This window comes from Myotis lucifugus, unplaced genomic scaffold (genome assembly GCF_000147115.1).
Source record: "Myotis lucifugus unplaced genomic scaffold, Myoluc2.0 scaffold_12, whole genome shotgun sequence".
In the NCBI taxonomy this organism is placed as follows: domain Eukaryota; kingdom Metazoa; phylum Chordata; class Mammalia; order Chiroptera; family Vespertilionidae; genus Myotis; species Myotis lucifugus.
The window spans coordinates 13,544,025-13,563,174 of NW_005871060.1; the positions used below are offsets into that span (position 1 = coordinate 13,544,025).

Here is a 19,150-nt window from a genome sequence, read left to right on the forward strand (position 1 = left end):
GCAGTCATCTGCTGCAACACTTAAATGCTTTGTATTTCACAGCCTGCATAGATAGGTACAAGATCTGTGACATAAGAACTTGCTGTTACTTCTTGTATCCAACAACAACAAAATAACGACACCCAGTGGAATTCAGTACCTATCTATTTCTCACTCATTGTGTCTAGACCTACTTTAAACTATGTTTTAGTTTTTAAAAAACCATATGATGACAAAATTAAAAACTGAGAGAATAAGTAGATTAGCTATCTGGCAAAAAAATAAATAAATAAGTACTCATTCCATTGTCAAACTTCCTGTTAAATTTTTCAATTGGGGAAGAGTTTTTTATTTTTTAATCTCCACACAAGAATATGCTTGTTGATTTTTATTTTTTTGAGAGAAAAGGATAGAGGGAAAGAAAGAGAGAAAGAGAGAGAGAGAGAAACATTGATGTGAGAGAGAACATCAATTGAATGCCTCCCACACAAGCTTCCTGAAACCTAGGTATGTGACCTGACCTGGAATCAAACCTGCAGTCTTTCAGTTCATGGGGGTATATGGGATTATGCTCCAACAAACTGAGCCACACCAACCAGGGTGGAGAAGAGTTTTTATTCTAGTTTCTTAGCATTAGTGAGAAATGGAATTGCTCATTAATACAAAATAAATTTTATTTTATTTATTTTATTTTTTTCAAAATAAATTTTAAAACCTAAAAGTAGTGTGGGAGACAAAATGGCAGCCGAATAGGCAGACGTGTCCTGCACCTTCTCATGGAGCAGATAGAAGAAACAACTAAATCAAATAACATCCACCCAGAATTGGCGAATTAAACACAGCTGGTGAGACAATATGTGGGTGGAAAGGACAGAGGACTCCTGGAGAATGTCGAGTTGTATTTTGTGCCTTTAAGTCAACATGGTAGAGAGTGAGCCACATAACCAGACACCCTGAGAGGAGTTAAAATGGGGAGACAAAGAAACAGCCCCCCTACGAAAGAAAAGGAGGGATCACCAGAAAAGGAAGTAAATGAAATGGAGGCAAGCAATTTGTCAGAGAAAGAATTCAGAGCAATGATAATAAGGATGCTGCAAAGGATGGGAGGCAAATTCAACATGTGTAAGAATCAAGAGAAAATGAAGAACCAATAAGAAATGAAGAATGACATTGCTGCAATAAAAAATATAATATAAAGTGTCAACAGTAGACTAGAAGAAGCTGAGGACCGCATCAGCGAGCTAGAAGACAAGGTAGGAAAAAATACCCAAGCAGAGCAGCAACTGGAAAAAAAAACTTAAAAAGTGGGAGGAGAGCTTTGGGACAACACAAAATGAAACAACATCCACAAAATAGGGATGCCAGAAGGAGAGGAAACTGAGCACGGAATAGAAAACCTGTCTGAAGAAATAAGGACAGAAAACTTCCCTGATATTGGGAAGAAAAAACTCACACAAGTCCAAGAAGCACACAGAGTCCCAAACAGGATGAACCCAAAATGACCGACACCAAAACACATCATAATTAAATTGGCAACACCAACTACGAAGTAAGAATCTTAAAGGCTGATAGAGAGAGACAGAAAGTTACCTATATGGGATCTCCCATTAGACTATCAACTGATTTCTCAACAGAAACACCTCAGGCCAGAAGGGAATGGAATGAAATATACAAAGTGATGCAAAGCAAGAGACTGAATCCAAGAATGCTATACCCAGCAAGGCTATCATTCAAAATTGAAGGTGAAATAAGGAGCTTCATAGACAAAAAAGGTTAAGGGACTTTATTACCACCAAACCAGCAATGCAAGAAATGCTAAAGGGACTGTTGTAAAAAGGAGAAATAGGAAGAGAAGAGTAACACAGACATAAAGAATAAAAATGGCAACAAACAAGTACCTATCAATAATAACCTTCAACGTAAATGGATTAAATGCTCCAATCAAAAGACATAGAGTAGCAAAATGGATTAGAAAACGTTACCCATGTAGCTGCTATCTACAAGAGATCCACCTCAGAACAAAGGACTCACACAGACTGATAGTGAAGGGATGGAAAACAAATTTTCAGGCGAATGGAAATGAAAAATAAACTGGGGTAGCAATACTTATATCTGACAAAATAGACCTCAAAGTGAAGGCCATAACAAGAGATAAGGAAGGCCATTTCATAATACTAAAAGGAGCATTTCAACAAGAGGATATAACACCGGTAAAAATATATGCACCCAATACAGGAGCAGCCTAATACATTAAAAAAAAACCTTTGGAAGATATCAAAGGAGAGATAGACAGCAATACAATCATAGTAGGGGACTTTAATACCCCACTAACACCACTGGATAAATCCTCTAAACAAAAAATCAGCAAAGAAACATAAATTCTAAATGACTCACTAGATCAATTAATTGACATCTTCAGAACATTTCACCCCAAAGCTACAGAATATACGTTCTTCTCAAGTGCACATGGAACATTTTCAAAGATAGACCACATATTGGGTCACAGGCAAAGTCTCTCCAAATTCAAGAAGATTGAAATTATATCAAGTATCTTCTCAGTTCACAATGGCATAAAATGAGAAATCAACTACAATAAAAACAATGAAAACAAATCAAACACTTGGAAGCTAAATAGCATGCTATTAAATAATGATTGGGTTACCAAAGAGATCAAAGAAGAAATAAAAAACATCATGCCAACAAACAACAATCCAAAATCTATGGGACACAGTGAAAGCAATCCTAAGAGGGAAGTTCATAGCTCTACAGGCCTACCTAAAAAAAAACACACACACACAAGAAAAAATGGTAATAAATTATCTAATCCTACAACTTACAGAAATAGAAAGAGGGCAACAAGAAAAGCTCAGAGTTAGCAGAAGGAAGGAGATAATAAGGATCAGAGCAGAAATAAATGACATAGAGACCAAAAAACCAATACAAAAGATCAATGAAACCAAGAGCTGGTTCTTTGAAAGTATAAACAAGATTGATGAACCTCTAGCCGGGCTCACCAAGAAACCCAAAGAGGACCCAAATAAACAAAATCAGAAATGAAAGAGGTGAAGTAACAACAGATCCCACAGAAATACAAGGATTGTAAAAAAAATACTACGAACAACCATTCTCCAACAAACTGGACAACCTTGACAAAATGGACATATTCTTAGAAAAATACAAGCTTCCAAAACTCAATCAGGAAGAATTAAAAAACCTGAATAGGCTGATAACTACCAATGAAATTGAAGCAGTAATCAAAATCTTCCAGCAAACAAAAGCCCTGGTCTGGACAACATTACAGGCGAGTTCTGCCAAGCATTCAAAGAAGAACTAAAACCTATCCTCCTCAGACTATTCCAAAAAATTCAAGAGGAAGCAACACTTCCAAGCTCTTTCTAGGAAGCCAGCATTACCCTAATTCCAAAACCAGATAAAGACACCACAAATAAAGAGAACTACAGGCCAATATCCATGATGAACATAGAAGCTAAAATCCTCAACAAAATTCTAGCAAATCTGATCCAGGATTACATAAGAAAGATCATACACCATGACCAAGTGGGATTTATTCCAGGGATGAAAGGATGGTACAATATCCGCAATCAATAAACGAGATACATCACATAAACAAATTGAGAGACAGATTACATAATCATAACAATCAATGCAGAAAAAGCACTTGACAAAATCCAACACCCTCTCTTGATAAAAACTCTCAGCAAAGTGGGAATAGAGGGATCATACCTCAACATAATAAAAGCCTTATATGACAAACCTATAGCCAACATCATACTCAATGGGCAAAAACTAAAACCCTGGGAACAGGAGCAAGACAGGGATGCCCACTTTCACCACTCCAGTTCAACATAGTAATGGAAGTACTAGCCATAGCAATCATATAAGAAGAGATAAAAGGAATCCAAATTGGAAAAGAAGAAGTAAAACTATCATTATTCGCAGATGACATGATATTGTATATAGAACACCCTAAAGGGTCCATCAAAAAACTACTAGACTTAATAAATGAATTCAGCAATGTAGCAGGATATAAAATTAACACCCAGGATTCTATGGCTTTTTTATACATCAATAATGAACTTGCACAAATAGAAACTAAAGAAAAACAAACAAATAAACAAAAAAATCCCATTTACCATTCAACCAAAAAAATTAAGATACCTAGGAATAAACTTAACTAAGGAGGTAAAAGACTTGTACTTGAAAAACTTCAGGACATTGAAAAAAGACATAGAGGAAGACATAAACAAATGGAAGACTATTCTGTGTTCATAGATTGGTAGTATCAACATCATTAAAATGTCCCAAAGCAATTTATAGATTCAATGCAATCTCTGTCAAAATACCAACAGCATATTTCACAGACCTAGAATGAACTCTCCAAAAATTCATCTGGAATAAAAAAAGACCCCGAATAGCCACAGCAATCCTGAGAAAGAAGAACAAAGTTGGAGGGATCACAATACCAGATATCAAATTATATTACAAAGCCACTGTTTGCAAAATTGCCTGGTACTGGCACAAGAACAGACATATAGACCAATGGAACAGAACAGAGAACCCAGAAATCAACCCAAGCCATTATGTTCAATTAATATTTGACAAAGGAGGCAAGAGCATACAATGGAGTCAAGACAGTCTTTTCAATAAATGGTGCTGGGAAAATTGGTCAGATACAGTGGAGCCTTGATTTACGAGTGTCCCGACTAACGAGTTTTTTGAGATACCAGCTGTCTCTCGGCCAATTTTTTGCATTGAGTTGATAGAATAATTTGAGTTAACGAGCTCCTTAACGAGCTCCTTAACGAGCTCGGTCTCAGAACGAATTAAACTCGTAAGTCAAGGCCCCACTGTACATGCAAAAATAATGAAACTAGATCACCAACTTACACCATACACAAAAATAAACTCAAAATGGTTAAAGGACTTAAATGTAAGACAGGAAACCATAAAAATCTTAGAAGACTCCATAGGCAGCAAAATAGCAAACATATGTTGTAACAATATCTTTCCCAATACAGCTCCTAGGGCAGTGATGGCGAACCTATGACACGCGTGTCAGAGGTGACACGCGAACTCATTTTTTTTGGTTGATTTTCTTTGTTAAATGGCATTTAAATATATAAAATAAATATCAAAAATATAAATCTTTGTTTTACTATGGTTGCAAATATCAAAAAATTTCTATATGTGACACAGCACCAGAGTTAAGTTAGGGTTTTTCAAAATGCTGACACGCCGAGCTCAAAAGGTTCGCCATCACTGTCCTAGGGCAATGGGTATTAAGGAGAAAATAAATAAATGGGACTACATCAAAATAAAAAGCTTCTGCACAGCCAAAGAAACCATCAACAAAACAACAAGAAAGCCCACTACATGGGAGAACATATTTGCCAATGCTATGTCAGATAAGGGTTTAATCTCCAAAATTTATAGGAAACTCATACAACTTAACAAAAGAAAGATAAACAACCCAATAAAATAAAAATGGGCAACGGACCTAAATAGATACTTTTTGAAAGAGGACATACAGAAGGCTGAGAGACATATGAAAACACGCTCAAAGTCACTAATCATCCAAGAGATGCAAATCAAAACAATAATGAGGTACCATCTCACACCTGTCAGAATGGCTATCATCAACAAACGACAAGTGCTGGAGAGAATGTGGAGAAAAAGGAACCTTCATGTACTGCTGGTGGGAATGCAGACTGGTGCAGCCACTGTGGAAAACAGTATGGAGATTCCTCAAAAAATTAAAAATGGAACTCCCATTCGACCCAGTAACCCCACTTCTGGGAATATATCCCAAGAAACCAGAAACACCAATTAGAAAGGATAGCAGTATATGCACCCCTATATTCATAGCAGCACAATTTACCATAGCTAAGATCTGGAAACAGCCTAAGTGCCCATCAACAGATGAATGGATTAAAAACTGTGGTACATTTACACAATGGAAAACTATGCTGCCGTAAAAAAAGAAGGAACTTCTACCACTTGCAACAGCATGGATGGACCTGGAGAGCATTATGCTAAACGAAACAAGCCAGTTGGAGAAAGATAAATATCACATGATCTCACTCATATGTGGGACATAATGAACAACATAAACTGATGAACAAAAATAGGTCCAGAGACTAAGAAACACTGAACAGGCAGTCCAACCTCAGAGAGAGGGCAGGGGAGAGGGAGGGTGTAAGAGATCAACCAAAAGACTTATATGCATACATATTAGCTTAACCAATCTACACAGACACTGGTGCGGTGGAGGCTTGTCCTGGGGGGTGGGAATGGCAGAGGGAGTCAATTGGTGAAAAAGGAGACATATGTAATACTTTAAACATTCCTATATAATAAAAGCCTAATATGCTAAGTGTCCAGTCGCTGGTCGGCCGTTCAACCAATCAAAGCATAATATGCTAATGATATGGTAAGGCTACTCAACCACTCGCTATGTCGTGCACTGACCACCAGAGGGCAGACACTCCAACCTGTAGGTTAGCTTGATGTTGGGGCCTGGCCAATCGGGACTGAGCTAGATGGGCCAGACATGCCCTGGAGCCCTCCCCTCGTCCTTCCCTGGCTGACCAACTTCCCGCATCCCTCCTCAGCCCTAATTGTGCACCGGTGGGGTCCCTAAGCCTGGCCTGTGCTCTCTTGCAATCTGGGACCCTTCAGGGGATGTCAGAGAGCCAGTTTTGGCCCGATCCCACAGGCCAGACCAAGGGACCCCACTGGTGCACAAATTCATGTACCGGGCCTCTAGTGAAAGCCACTCTATCAACACAGGGAAGCAGCCAAAATGCAGAGACAAAGAAACAGGTCACAAATGACAGAAATGGAGGAAAGCAAACTACAGGATATAGAGTTCAAAACCACACTTATAAGGTTTTTCAAGAATATTCTAGAAACCGCCGATAAATTTAGTAAGACCCTCAACAAGTCTAGTGAGACCCTCGAGGTTATGAAAAAGGATCAACTAGAAATTAAGCATACACTGACTGAAATAAAGAATATTATACAGGGTTCCAACAGCAGACTAGAGGATTGCAAGAATCAAGTCAAAGATATGAAATAAGAAGAAGCAAAAAACACCCAACCAGAAAAACAAAAAGAAAAAAGAATCCAAAAATATGAAGATATTGTAAGGAGCCTCTGGGACAACTTCAAGCGTACCAACATCCGAATTATGGGGGTGCCAGAAGAAGAGAGAGAGCAAGATATTGAAAACCTATTTGAAGAAATAATGACAGAAAACTTCCCCTACCTGGTGAAAGAAATAGACTTACAAGTCCAGGAAGCACAGAGAACCCCAAACAAAAGGAATCCAAAGAGGACCATACCAAGACACATCATAATTAAAATGCCAAGAGCAAAAGACAAAGAGAGAATCTTAAAAGCAGCAAGAGAAAAACAGTCAGTTACCTACAAGGGAGTACCCATACGACTGTCAGCTGATTTCTCAACAGAAACTATGCAGGCCAGAATGGAATGGCAAGAAATATTCAAAGTGATGAATAGCAAGAACCTACAACCAAGATTACTTTACCCAGCAAAGCTATCATTCAGAATTGAAGGTCAGATAAAGAGCTTCACAGATAAGAAAAAGCTAAAGGAGTTCATTACCACCAAACCAGTATTATATGAAATGCTGAAAGGTATCCTTTAAGATGAGGAAGAAGAAGAAAAGGGTAAAGATACAAATTATGAACAACAAATACACATCTATCAACAAGTGAATCTAAAAACCAAGTGAATAAATAATTTGATGAACAGAATAAACTGGTGATTATAATAGAATCAGGGGCATAGAAAGGGAGTGGACTGACAATTCCCAGGGGGAAAGTGGTGTGGGGGGTACGGGAAGAAATGACAAAAATTATACACCTATGGATGAGGACATTAGGGGGGGGCGGGGAGGTAAGGGCAGAGGGTGGGGTGGGAACTGGGTGGAGGGGAGCTATGGGGGGAAAAAAAGAAGAACAACTGTAATAATCTGAACAATAAAGATTTAATTTTTAAAAAAGAATTTATGTATATACTAGAGGCCTGGTGCACAAATTCGTGCACCAGTGGGGTCCCTCGGCCTGGCCTTGCCTGTGGGATTGAGCCAAAACCAGCTCTCCAACATCCCCCAAAGGGTCCCAGATTGTGAGAGGGCAAAGGCAAAGCCAAGGGACCCCACTGGTGCACGATCAGGGCCAAGGAGGGACTGCAGGAGGGCTCCAGGGCGTGTCCAGCCCGTCTCACTCAGTCCTGATCAGCCAGACTCCAGCAGCAAGCTAACCTACCAGTTGGAGCATCTGCCCCCTGGTGGTCAGTGCATGTCATAGTGAGCAGTTGAGCGGCCTTAGCATATCATTAGCATATTACACTTTGATTGGTTGAATGGACGACCAGACGACCGGACACTTAGCATATTAGCCTTTTATTATATAGGATTTTATAAGTGGGAGTATTTTCCATTAGAGCAGTGGTTCTCAATCTTCCTAATGCCATGACCCTTTAATTCAGTTCCTCATGTTGTGGTGACCCCCAATTTCATTGTTACAAATTGAACATAATTAAAGCATAGTGATTAATCACAAAAACAATATGTAATTATATATGTGTTTTCTGATGGTCTTGGCGACCCCTGTGAAAGGGTCGTTCGACCCCCAAAGGGTCGCAACCCACAGGTTGAGAACCGCTGTATTAGAGGGTTCTAAATTGTCCAGATTCTGGCTCTGCAGTGAAAACTATCACCCAAACTAAAACCCGGGTTATGACAAGGAAGCCCAGTCCTATACTGTGTGTGACATTCATTTCCAGCCATCCTCAACTGGATGGTAAGTTACTGCCACTACATTTCTGACCCTAACACAGCAGGTATGCAGGGCACCCGCTTTGCAGGGCAGATGCTTCTCCTCTCTAGCAAGAACAGCAGAGTCTACACCAAATGACCTCTTGCTCTGAGTCATGGCTCAAAAAGACTAAGAGATCCCCCAAGAACAAGCAGCAGTCAAGCCCTTTGAGCTGGCAATAGCATTTAACCATCAAATTTATGGTATATACAGAGCAAAAGAGAAAATATTAAAAGTTATCAAAACTTTTGAATACAGCTCTAGCCCTTTGCTCAGTGGATAGTGTCAGCTTGTGGCCCAAAGGGTCCCGAGTTCAATTTCAGTCAAGGGCACGTACCTTGGTTTCAGGCTCCTCCCCGACCTAGGCCCTGGTTGGGGCTTGTGCAGGAGTCAACCAATTGATGTGTTTCTCTCACATCAATGTTTCTGTCTGTCTTTCCCTCTCTCCTCCACTCTTTCTAAAAATCAATGGAAAAATATCCTTGGGTGAGGATTAACAATAAATAAATAAATAAATAAATAAATAAATAGTTTAAAAAAAAAATTTTGAACACATAAAATGTCTCATAGGTTGTTGTTTTTTGTGTGTGTTTTTTTACTCTTCTGAAAATAAAATGTGATTGAGGATCAGCATCCTTCTAAAAAATATATATATAAACCTGTTTCAGTAACTACTAGTCTTAAAAAGGATATAATTACTTTGTATACCATCTGAAGATTGTTGAAATTTTCCCAACAATACCAATTTGGCAGATAACCTGTGAAGAAATATGCTTTTTTTTCTAATTTGTATTTATGATGAGGTGTCTATGCAAAAAAAGAGAAAATAAATAAAAGAAAAACAATCCAAACTAAATTGATAAAGGGGTGTGACCTACCAAGGCGCTTATTGTTGAGACAATTTGGAATTGTTGAGAAAATCCAATAGCCTTTAAAATTAATAGTCATATTTATTTGGTAAACCTTGCTCTGAAGATATAAATCAGTCAACTGAGTCCCAGAAAAAGGCTGAGTTCTTTTTATGTTTTGCCTTTTTATTGCCAATGCATTGACAATAGATGTTTGTTTTCTGTAACTAAGAGAAGAGAGGTCTTTGCTGTTGGCAAAGGCTTATGTCAGATTTATTTTCTACAAATAACAGTGTTGAGGGACTTTGAAATAACTATCAACAATCGCCTCAAACCAGTGCTACATGGGTTACTGACACCCGAAACTTCCACTGCTTATAAAATCACGATCTTCAAAAGTAGTGGCTATTGGATCACTTGTCTCTGAACGCCATCACTAAAAACAATAAGCTAGATTCTCAACTCAAAGAGTTCTTTTCTTCTTTTGAATCTCGCAGGACGAAAATCTGACCCACTATGTAAATCCTCACTAGTACATCCTTTACAATGTATATTGGATTGTATACAGTTTGAGCTTTGAGTTTTTTTTCCTCTTTTCTTTATCATGTCCAATAGAGATCTCTGAGAAGAGTAACCTAGCCCTTACCGCACTACCATTTTCCAGGACGCCTGCCAAGTGAGTACTTAGGAGGATGGCCTTTGGGCTGGGAGGAGAGCGTTATCCTCTATCTGGGCACGAGACACAATCCGGAGGGTCCCTGGAGGACAGGCTCTGTTATCTGAGAGCTCTGTTCCATCTCTGACTGAATAGATGTCAGGAGTTTCCAAGGGGTTAATATTTCAATTCGGACCAATAAATACACTTCTTCAGCAGCTTCCTTGAATTTAGCACATCATATGTGTATTATTTTTAGTTTCTTATTCTCAGAAATGTGGGCTCTAGAAATGATTTCTGTAATTAGAAAAGAAAACGCAGATTTTCAACTCTTTATTGAATCCACTTAGCAACCTCCCCGTGCCTCTCCATCTGGGTTCATAAGGAAAAGAATGGTTCACTTCTTCCCTTCGGAATTTATCATATTTTGAGGGCCTTGAGAATTCTATTTTGTCATAATCATAATGTGTTAAAATAATATTTATCCTTTCTATGTTTTGTCAATTTAATTTGACAAATTAAATTGGTTTATGTTCTTTTTTAAAAGTCACTTTACACAACTATTATTACATTTTAAGACCCCAGTCCAGCACAGCATGAACATCATAGTGACATTTACAATTTAGACCAAGGTTTGCAATCATCACTGTAGTAAGTTAGAAAGTTTTTTTCTAATACGATGCCAGAGGCCCCTGATTTAATAAGTCTAGGTCAGGGCCCTAGCATCTGTATGTTTTTAGAAACCTTAAAATAATTGTATTACTTTAAAAATATTGTTGTAAGTGCTCCAGATATTCTTGTGTAGCCAAGGCTGAGAACCACTGACTTAGTGTCTAAAGAACTTAGATCCCTTTCTATATGTTAATGATTTCCAAGGATCAGAGTGAACTATAACAATGAAACTTCACAAACTATTTAAAAACAATAATCTTGTAAACAAAACAATAACCATCTTATTATGAGGTTTAATGATAAACATTATACAGAATGTCAAAAGATATTCCCTACACTTTAAGGATATGTTTCCCACTCCCCTTGAGTAATGGGATTATTACCTGGCTACTTGGTATTTTTCTTCTCCTTTGTTCCCTATATTTTGGAAATTTCACAAACCATTAACAACTGAATCAAGAGGTAGAGAAGAGAGAAGAGAAAGTAAGGAGAGTGAGGGGGAGAAACTGACATTTGATGAGCTAGATCTACCAGGAGTCAGCACTGTCATTGCCTCTGTTTCCTTTCTTCCTTTTAACCACTTTGAGGTGTATGGTATTAAATCCATTTTATGAGTGAGAAAACGACTTCAGAAGGATTGTGTGTGTTTTCCAAACGTACATCACAAATAAATGGTGGAAAAAGGATTTTAAACCAAGATTCTTTGACTCATATTCATGTTATTTCCACCAGCTCCAAAGAAAAATCTAAAATTTGTTTTGTTATTTTTCCCTGGCAATGGTGAAGGGGGAAGGAAAAAGAGGAAGGGAGTTCTGAAGAAATACGTCAGCAGTGTTGTGGTTATTTTGGGACCTGACACCATTGAATGTTCATGCCACTATACACAACGACCAGTTGATTTTACACTAGTGCAAAAAGCCAGCTGCTGCAGCACATTGCAAACCACGGGGTAGAGAGCAGTGGTGTGTGTCTGTGTGCAGAAGCACAGAGAGAAAACACACCTCTCCTGATACTGGAGCTGCTGCAGTGCAGCTCCCTCTGCCTTCACGCCTCACTGGGGGGCAATCTCCAAAAACAGAGATGTAAATTAGGAAGAGCACACGGGAGAAAAGTAAGTTCTTAAGTCATGTCACTCAACCACAATGCCTAGGATACTCTGATTAACTTGCTCTATGCACTAAAGAAAATTAAAATGTTCTTCCTCACTCTCTACTACCCTCCGCTAGGCAGACAGCTCTCACTGCCCCAGACTGAAGGAGAGTTTGGAAAGGCCGTGTGTGTGTGTGTGTGTGTGTGTGTGTGTGTGTGTGTGTGTGACATGAGGGGCCTCTAATAATCCCTGCAATTTCATATTGTGAGTGCATGAAGAGAGAACAATATGAAATCAAACTCCCATGCAGCAGCTAGAACTTGCAAGAACCTAGCCCAGCAGTCCAAGATGGCAGTGGAGTGGGTGAACGCTATGCTCATCCCTTCCCAGGACCAAACTGGAATTACAACTAAAATATAAAACAAGCAACCTGAATAACCCGCTGAAGACTAGCTGAAGAGAAGTCTTATAAAAAGGGTTTACAGAAGAAGCCATATCAAGACTGGTGGGAAGGGTAGAGACAGGAAAAGGACTGGCCCACTCCCACGGCAGGGCTGGGATTCCAGAGGGATACCTCATCTGCAAAGGTTCCCCCTGAGGAGCATGGGGTCTCAACCCCACACCAGGCTCCCCAGCACAGAGCACCAGAGCCAGGAAGAGGCACCCATATAACATGTGACTGTGAAAATCAGCAAGGATTCTGTCTGCCAGGGAGAAACAAGAGTCCGCTTAAAGGACCAGTGCCATTAAAAAAAAAAAAATGGCAATCTTACCTTTTGCGACAGCATGGATGAACTTGGTGAGTATTATGCTAAGTGAAATAAGCCAGTCAGAGAAAGGCAAATACCATATGATTTCACTTATATGTGGAATCTAATGAACAAAGTAAACAAACAAAATAGAAACAGACTCATAGATACAGATTACAGAGTAAAAGCTGTCAGAGGGGAGTAGATTCGGAAAGTTGGGTGAAAAAGGTGAAGGGATTAAACAACACACAAAAAAACTTATAAACAGACAACAATAAGGTGACTACCAGAGGGAAAGAGAGGGAGGTTGGAGAGGGTAAAGCAACACAAATGGTGATCAAAGGAGACTTGACTTGGGGTGGTAAACACACAATACAATATACAGATGGAGTATTATAGAATTGTACACTTGACACCAACATCATTTTATTAACCAATGTCACCCCAATAAATTCAATAATCTCTCTATATAAAAGGCTAATATGCAAAGTATCTCCTCAGGAGTTCAACTGGGAGACTGGGAGTTCGATCACTCACTATGATGTGTGCTGACCACCAGGGGGCGATGCAGAACGAAGGAAGGCCCCGGCCGGCAGCCAGGAGGCCCCAATTGGCCCTGATTGCCAGCCAGGCCTAGGGACCCTACCCATGCACAAATTTTGTGCACTGGGCCTCTAGTAATAAAAAAATAACCTAGCTTCAGTGGCAAGGCCTTGAGACTGGAAGCTCTGAGAAATCAGTTAGGGTATTTTGGGGAAGGCAAAGAGAGAAACTGGACAACTTACATGCTATCAAAGAAAGAAAATATGAGAGATGAGTATGCAGGTCGTTAGTATGTGCTTCCACGATTCTAGTTTAAAATACCAAATCCATTATGTATGGGGCACTGTAGGGAGTGCCAGGGAATATAGAGGTGATTGATATAAACATTTGCCATCAGGAAGTTCACTGGCCAACAGGAGAGATAAACATATAATCGGACATTTCAATAGTGATCATTAGCCCCACAAGAGTGGTAAGGACTAAGTAACATCGTTGGACCTGAAGAGGGAGGGTGCACCAGAGAAGGTGTCACATTCTATAACTGGGTCTTAAAAAATGAATAAGAATTTCTCAGGCAGACACAAACACAAAGTTAATCTAGGCATGGGGGATATGTAAAGGGATAGAGGAATGAAGCCACATAAAACCACTAAAGCTCATAATTATTGAGGTAAAATTAAGCATATGAGAGGCTACTTTGAAATAATGGTGGAAGCCAGAAGTTTTGAATTTAGGGTCTGGCTCTGATATTTTATAAATGTGCAACACTGGTCAAGTTAGGCCCTTGATTTTTGTTTCCTTTTGTATAGAGACAATAATGCCCGCACAAGATACAATAGAAGTACATAGAGGGTACCCAACCCAAACTTGGTGAGTGGTTGGTACCTTTTGGTAAAGCAAAATGTGAGGCTGAGATCTGAAGGATGAGAAAGTGGGATAAAATGTCCAGGCTGAGACAGGGCAAAGCTTGGAAGTGAAAGAGCAAACATGGCACTTTTGAAACATTGAAAGTTTAATATGGCTGCAGCATGAAGTGGCCATAGTGAAAACTGAGCCTGTAGTGGTAAGATCATGACATGAGTTGAGACCAGTTGATGAGCTAGTGATTAAGTACTGAAGATATTTTTTGTTTAAGTTTTGGTTGATTTTATTTTGCTTCGATATTTTATTATTATTATTATTATTATTATTATTAATTTCTATTATTATTTTGCAGTGTAAAAATTTCTATTTAGAATTAGCCAGCTGGACTCAGTTTAAATGATCTCAATTTTGTTGGCAACATCCAACTCATCATAGTCCAGAGCCAGTTGAACATAGGCCTTCTTCTCTCCATCAGGTCTGATCAGGGTGTTGACACTGGCCATGTCAATGTCATAGAGCTTTTTTATAGCCTGTTTGATCTGGTGCTTGTTGGCCCTAAAATCCACAATGAATACAAGTGTATTGTTGTCTTCTATCTTTTCATGGCTGCCTTGGTAGTTGGAGGAACTTGATGATGGCATAGTGGCCAAGCTTGTTTCTTCTGAAGGCGCTCTTCCCAGGACATTCAGGCTGCCTTGGGAGCTGCAGTGTCTTCTGCCATCGGAAGATGGGTAAGGTGAGGATCATTTTTTGTGTGTGGCTGTGGACACCTTTCAGCACTGTTTTCTTTGCCTTCAAAGCCTTTGTTTGGCTTGGCTTTGGGAGAATCGGGGAAGGTTTGGGGACATGGAACTGTGGCCTCCAGGTGCATGTATCTCCGCAGAGTCCACAATTGGGTTGTCCCCTTCCTTCCACAATCCTCTTTAACTGGAGCCCAGCCCATGCTGTTGGGCCCACCTGTGCCCCAGCATGGCCGAAAAGTACAGTGGGGCCTTGACTTACGAGTGTCCTGACTAACGAGTTTTTTGAGATACCAGCTGTCTCTCGGCCGATTTTTTTGCATTGAATTGACAGAGTAATTTGAGTTAATGAGCTCCTTAATGAGCTCCTTAACGAGCCCGGTCTCAGAACGAATTAAACTCATAAGTCAAGGCCCCACTGTATTTTGCTTTGATTTTAACTGGGTCAGATGAGCCCTTTTTATTTTTTTATTAAGTTTTATTGGGGGTGACATTGGTGAACATGAACATATAGGTTTCATGTGTGGATTTCTAAGTTACAAAATCTGCATATAGCACCGTGTGCCCACCACCCAAAGTCAAATCTTCTCCTGTCACTTCATTTTAGGACCCCTTTTCACCCCACCCCCTTCCCTCTGGAAACCACCACACTGCTGTTTGTGTTCATAAGTTGCAGTTTTATATCCCACATATGAGTTAAATCATATGGTTCTTAGCTTTTACAATGGAATACTACTCAGCCATAAGAAAGGATGAAATAGCGTCATTTGCAACAACCATGGATGGACCTTGAGAACATTATGCTAAGTGAAATAAGTCAGACAGAAAAGATTAGCCCTTTAGAAAGATGGATTATGCTGCAGGTTGGGGAATTAAATGGAGGAGAGTTAAGCTGGACTCCAACAAACTAATGAGAGACAACTTCAGTCAATGAGATGAGACCTGAAGGTGGGTGAACTAATGTAGTAGAAATCAAATACTCTGGTTTCTCTTCAGGTTGCAGAAATCTCTCATCTTCCCCCAAGGATCTTATTTATAGTTACCATTACTCACTGTTCACTTGTCACATGGCAAAGGTTTCTACTCCTTGGCTCAGTTTTTGTTCCTTGCTTTTACTTACTTGAATCTAGATTCGTTTTTTAAAATTTGTTTCAAATATCTTTCAAATCAAAATGAAAAACTATCATGAACACTGTGGAACTACAAAGTATAATCAGAGATGTGTATGAGTGTCACACTTGTATTGACAACCAAGAGAAATACAGCATTTGTTGTAGCTTGCAAGTCTGGCTGATTGGCTTGGAAAAGTTGTTCCCATGGTCTTTAAATTTCAACAGCTACTGAGCAACATTAACACAAGACAACTTTTTCACACATCTACTCTTTAATCTACCTGACAAACTTACATGTTGTATTTTTATTGCTTTATAGAGTGTATGACTTTATATAATAAATATAAATTTTCAAAACACTAGGTGCACCAGGGTTATATTAGTGCTAAAAGAACAGGGTCATCAAGGTTATACCAAATGGCTTGATGATGGATTACCCTAGACAGCATTTCCCAAAATCTTTATACAGTATGTCACAAGCAGGTCAAAGATCATGTTACTCTTCTCCTGGGCACTCTATCTTGAGATGTTCACTCTGACTCTGGGTTATATACCAGAAGAAGGCAAGAGCGTTTACAGAGGTTTAATAGTCACATGAAAAGTCCTAAGAATGCAGGCACCTAAATTGCAACTGCAGTGTTGCCTAAGAACCTAGCAACATAGCATCAAATCAAAGGCAAGCTAAGATCTAAAATAACAGAATGGCAAATATTAAGGGAGGTGGGCCTCCTTGGTTTGGCAAAATGTAGAGAGTGCCTTCAATTTGCTCATTACCTACAGAAAGCAAAATAGTTATTTTTGCCCATGAGGAAATAGTGCTAACAATGTTTCTTTCCTTTCTAAGAGTTATTGTTCTTTCTATGAACTACTATTTTTGCCATGAGGTAGCATGATCTCTCCCTTCTAATAATTCCATATGATTTAAAGTTCTTCCACATTAAACTTTATGCTTTAATGTTATTTATAAATTAATTTTGAAATTAAAGTAAAAATATTGAGATTTATTCATCTCATTCATTTCAATAGAAAATGAATGAGATAGAAAAATGTAATATTTTAAATATATTTTGGCAAGCTATTCTTTTCTTTAAGCACCAGGTATATGTCAAGAATTTTATCTCCTTTTTGCAGATAAAAATACTGAGACTTTGAGGTTAAGGAAGTTTATAAAGATTATAAATATGCTAACAATTGTGCAAAGATTAGAAGCAGAAATGTCTGCTATTTTGAACATAGATCTATTAACAGCTACTCTATTGTACATTATAATTAATTTTTTAAACTGTATGGGAGAACATATTTGGCAATGATGCATCTGATAAAGGTTTAATATCCAAAATATATAAGGAACTCATACAATTAACAAAAGGAAGAGAAACAATCCAATTAAAAAATGGGCAAAGGACCTAAATAGACACTTCTCCAAAGAGGACATACAGATGGTCAACTGACATATGAAAAAATGCTCAAAGCCACTGATCATCAGAGAGGTGCAAATTAAAACAAAAATGAGGTATCACCCCACACCTGTCAGAATGGCTACCATCAACAAATCAACAAATGACAAGTGCAGGCGAGGATGTGGCGAAAAGGGAACCCTCGTACACTGCTAGTGGGAATGCAGACTAGTGCAGCCATTATGAAAAACAGTATGGAGTTCCCTTAAAAAATTAAAAATGGAACTCCCATTTGACCCAGTGAATATATCCTAAAAAACCTAAAACACCAATCAGAAAGGACATATGCACCCCTATGTTCATAGCAGCACAATTTACAATAGCTAAGACCTGGAAACAGTCCAAGTGCCCATCAGTAGATGAGTGGATAAAAAAATGCTGTGGTGCAATCATACCGTGGAAGACTATGCAGCAGTAAAAAAGAATCTCTTACCCTTTGAGATAGCATAGAGGGACCTGGAGAGTATTATCCTAAGCAAAATAAGCCAGCAGAGAAAGACAAGTATCACAGGATCGCACTCATATATGGAATCTAAGTAACAAAATAAAGTGATGAATGGAGTGGATCTAGAGACATGGAAGCTTGCAACAGAGTGCAGAATCTCAGAGGGAAGGTGGGGGAGGTTGGGTGGGTGGGAGGTAATCAACCAAAGACCTTGTATGCATATATGCATAACCCATGGACACAGACAATAGGGTGCTGAAGGCCTTGGGCAGGGGGGTGGGGCGGCATGGGTTGGGGAAGGGGACATATGTAATACTTTCAACAATAAAGAATTTTTAAAAAAACCTAAATTCTAAAAAAAAATCAAACCTTAAATTTCTCCACATAATACTTCATATATATATATATATATATATATATATATATATATACTGAATCTCAAATATTACTACTAAAATATTTTAAAAAATGCTTTATTCACTTCTCAGTGACACTATATATAAAATGCTGTGTCAATCATCGTGTCAAAAAAATGTTCTTTTATTTCAATCCAGGAGAAAATAAGCTTTTCTTCCTATATTTCTAAACAACCAGAATGGTAATTTGCATTACATTAATAAGAATGTGTTAAAAATCTTTAAAGGTGTGTTTATTCTATTTTTCTATTATCAAAATGAAATATAACATTTGAAAAACTTTTAATTTCACTATCTTTATCATATTTTTATACCAAAATTGAAAACATTATTTTATAAAACTGTTGGTTTTGCCAATACAGAAGCAATCTTTGTGCTTTTAAATTATAAAAAGATTAAATTTTATTCCTAATTTATTTTATTTATTGATTTGAGAGAGAGATCAATTTGTTGTTCCACTTATTTATGCATCCATTGGTTATTTCTTGTATGTGCCCTAACTAAAGATCACATCCCCAACCTTGACATATCGGGATAATGCTCTAACCAACTGAGCTACTAGGCCAGGGCCTCTAATTTTTTTTTAATTAAAATAAGTCTATAAAGTCATTCAAGTGTTTACATATTTTATTCATGTATTATTAGACTTCACTTTGTTCTTTGAAAATGTATAAGGAACCACCATGTTATATATTTGATTTATGGTGTTTTATATT

General features: G+C 38.4%; 1 pseudogene; it reads right to left on the reverse strand.

The window, feature by feature from the left end:
• Window positions 1-14,656: 14,656 nt before the first annotated feature.
• The window catches only part of LOC102442737, a 33,501-nt pseudogene continuing 29,007 nt past the window's right edge, over window positions 14,657-19,150 (reverse strand).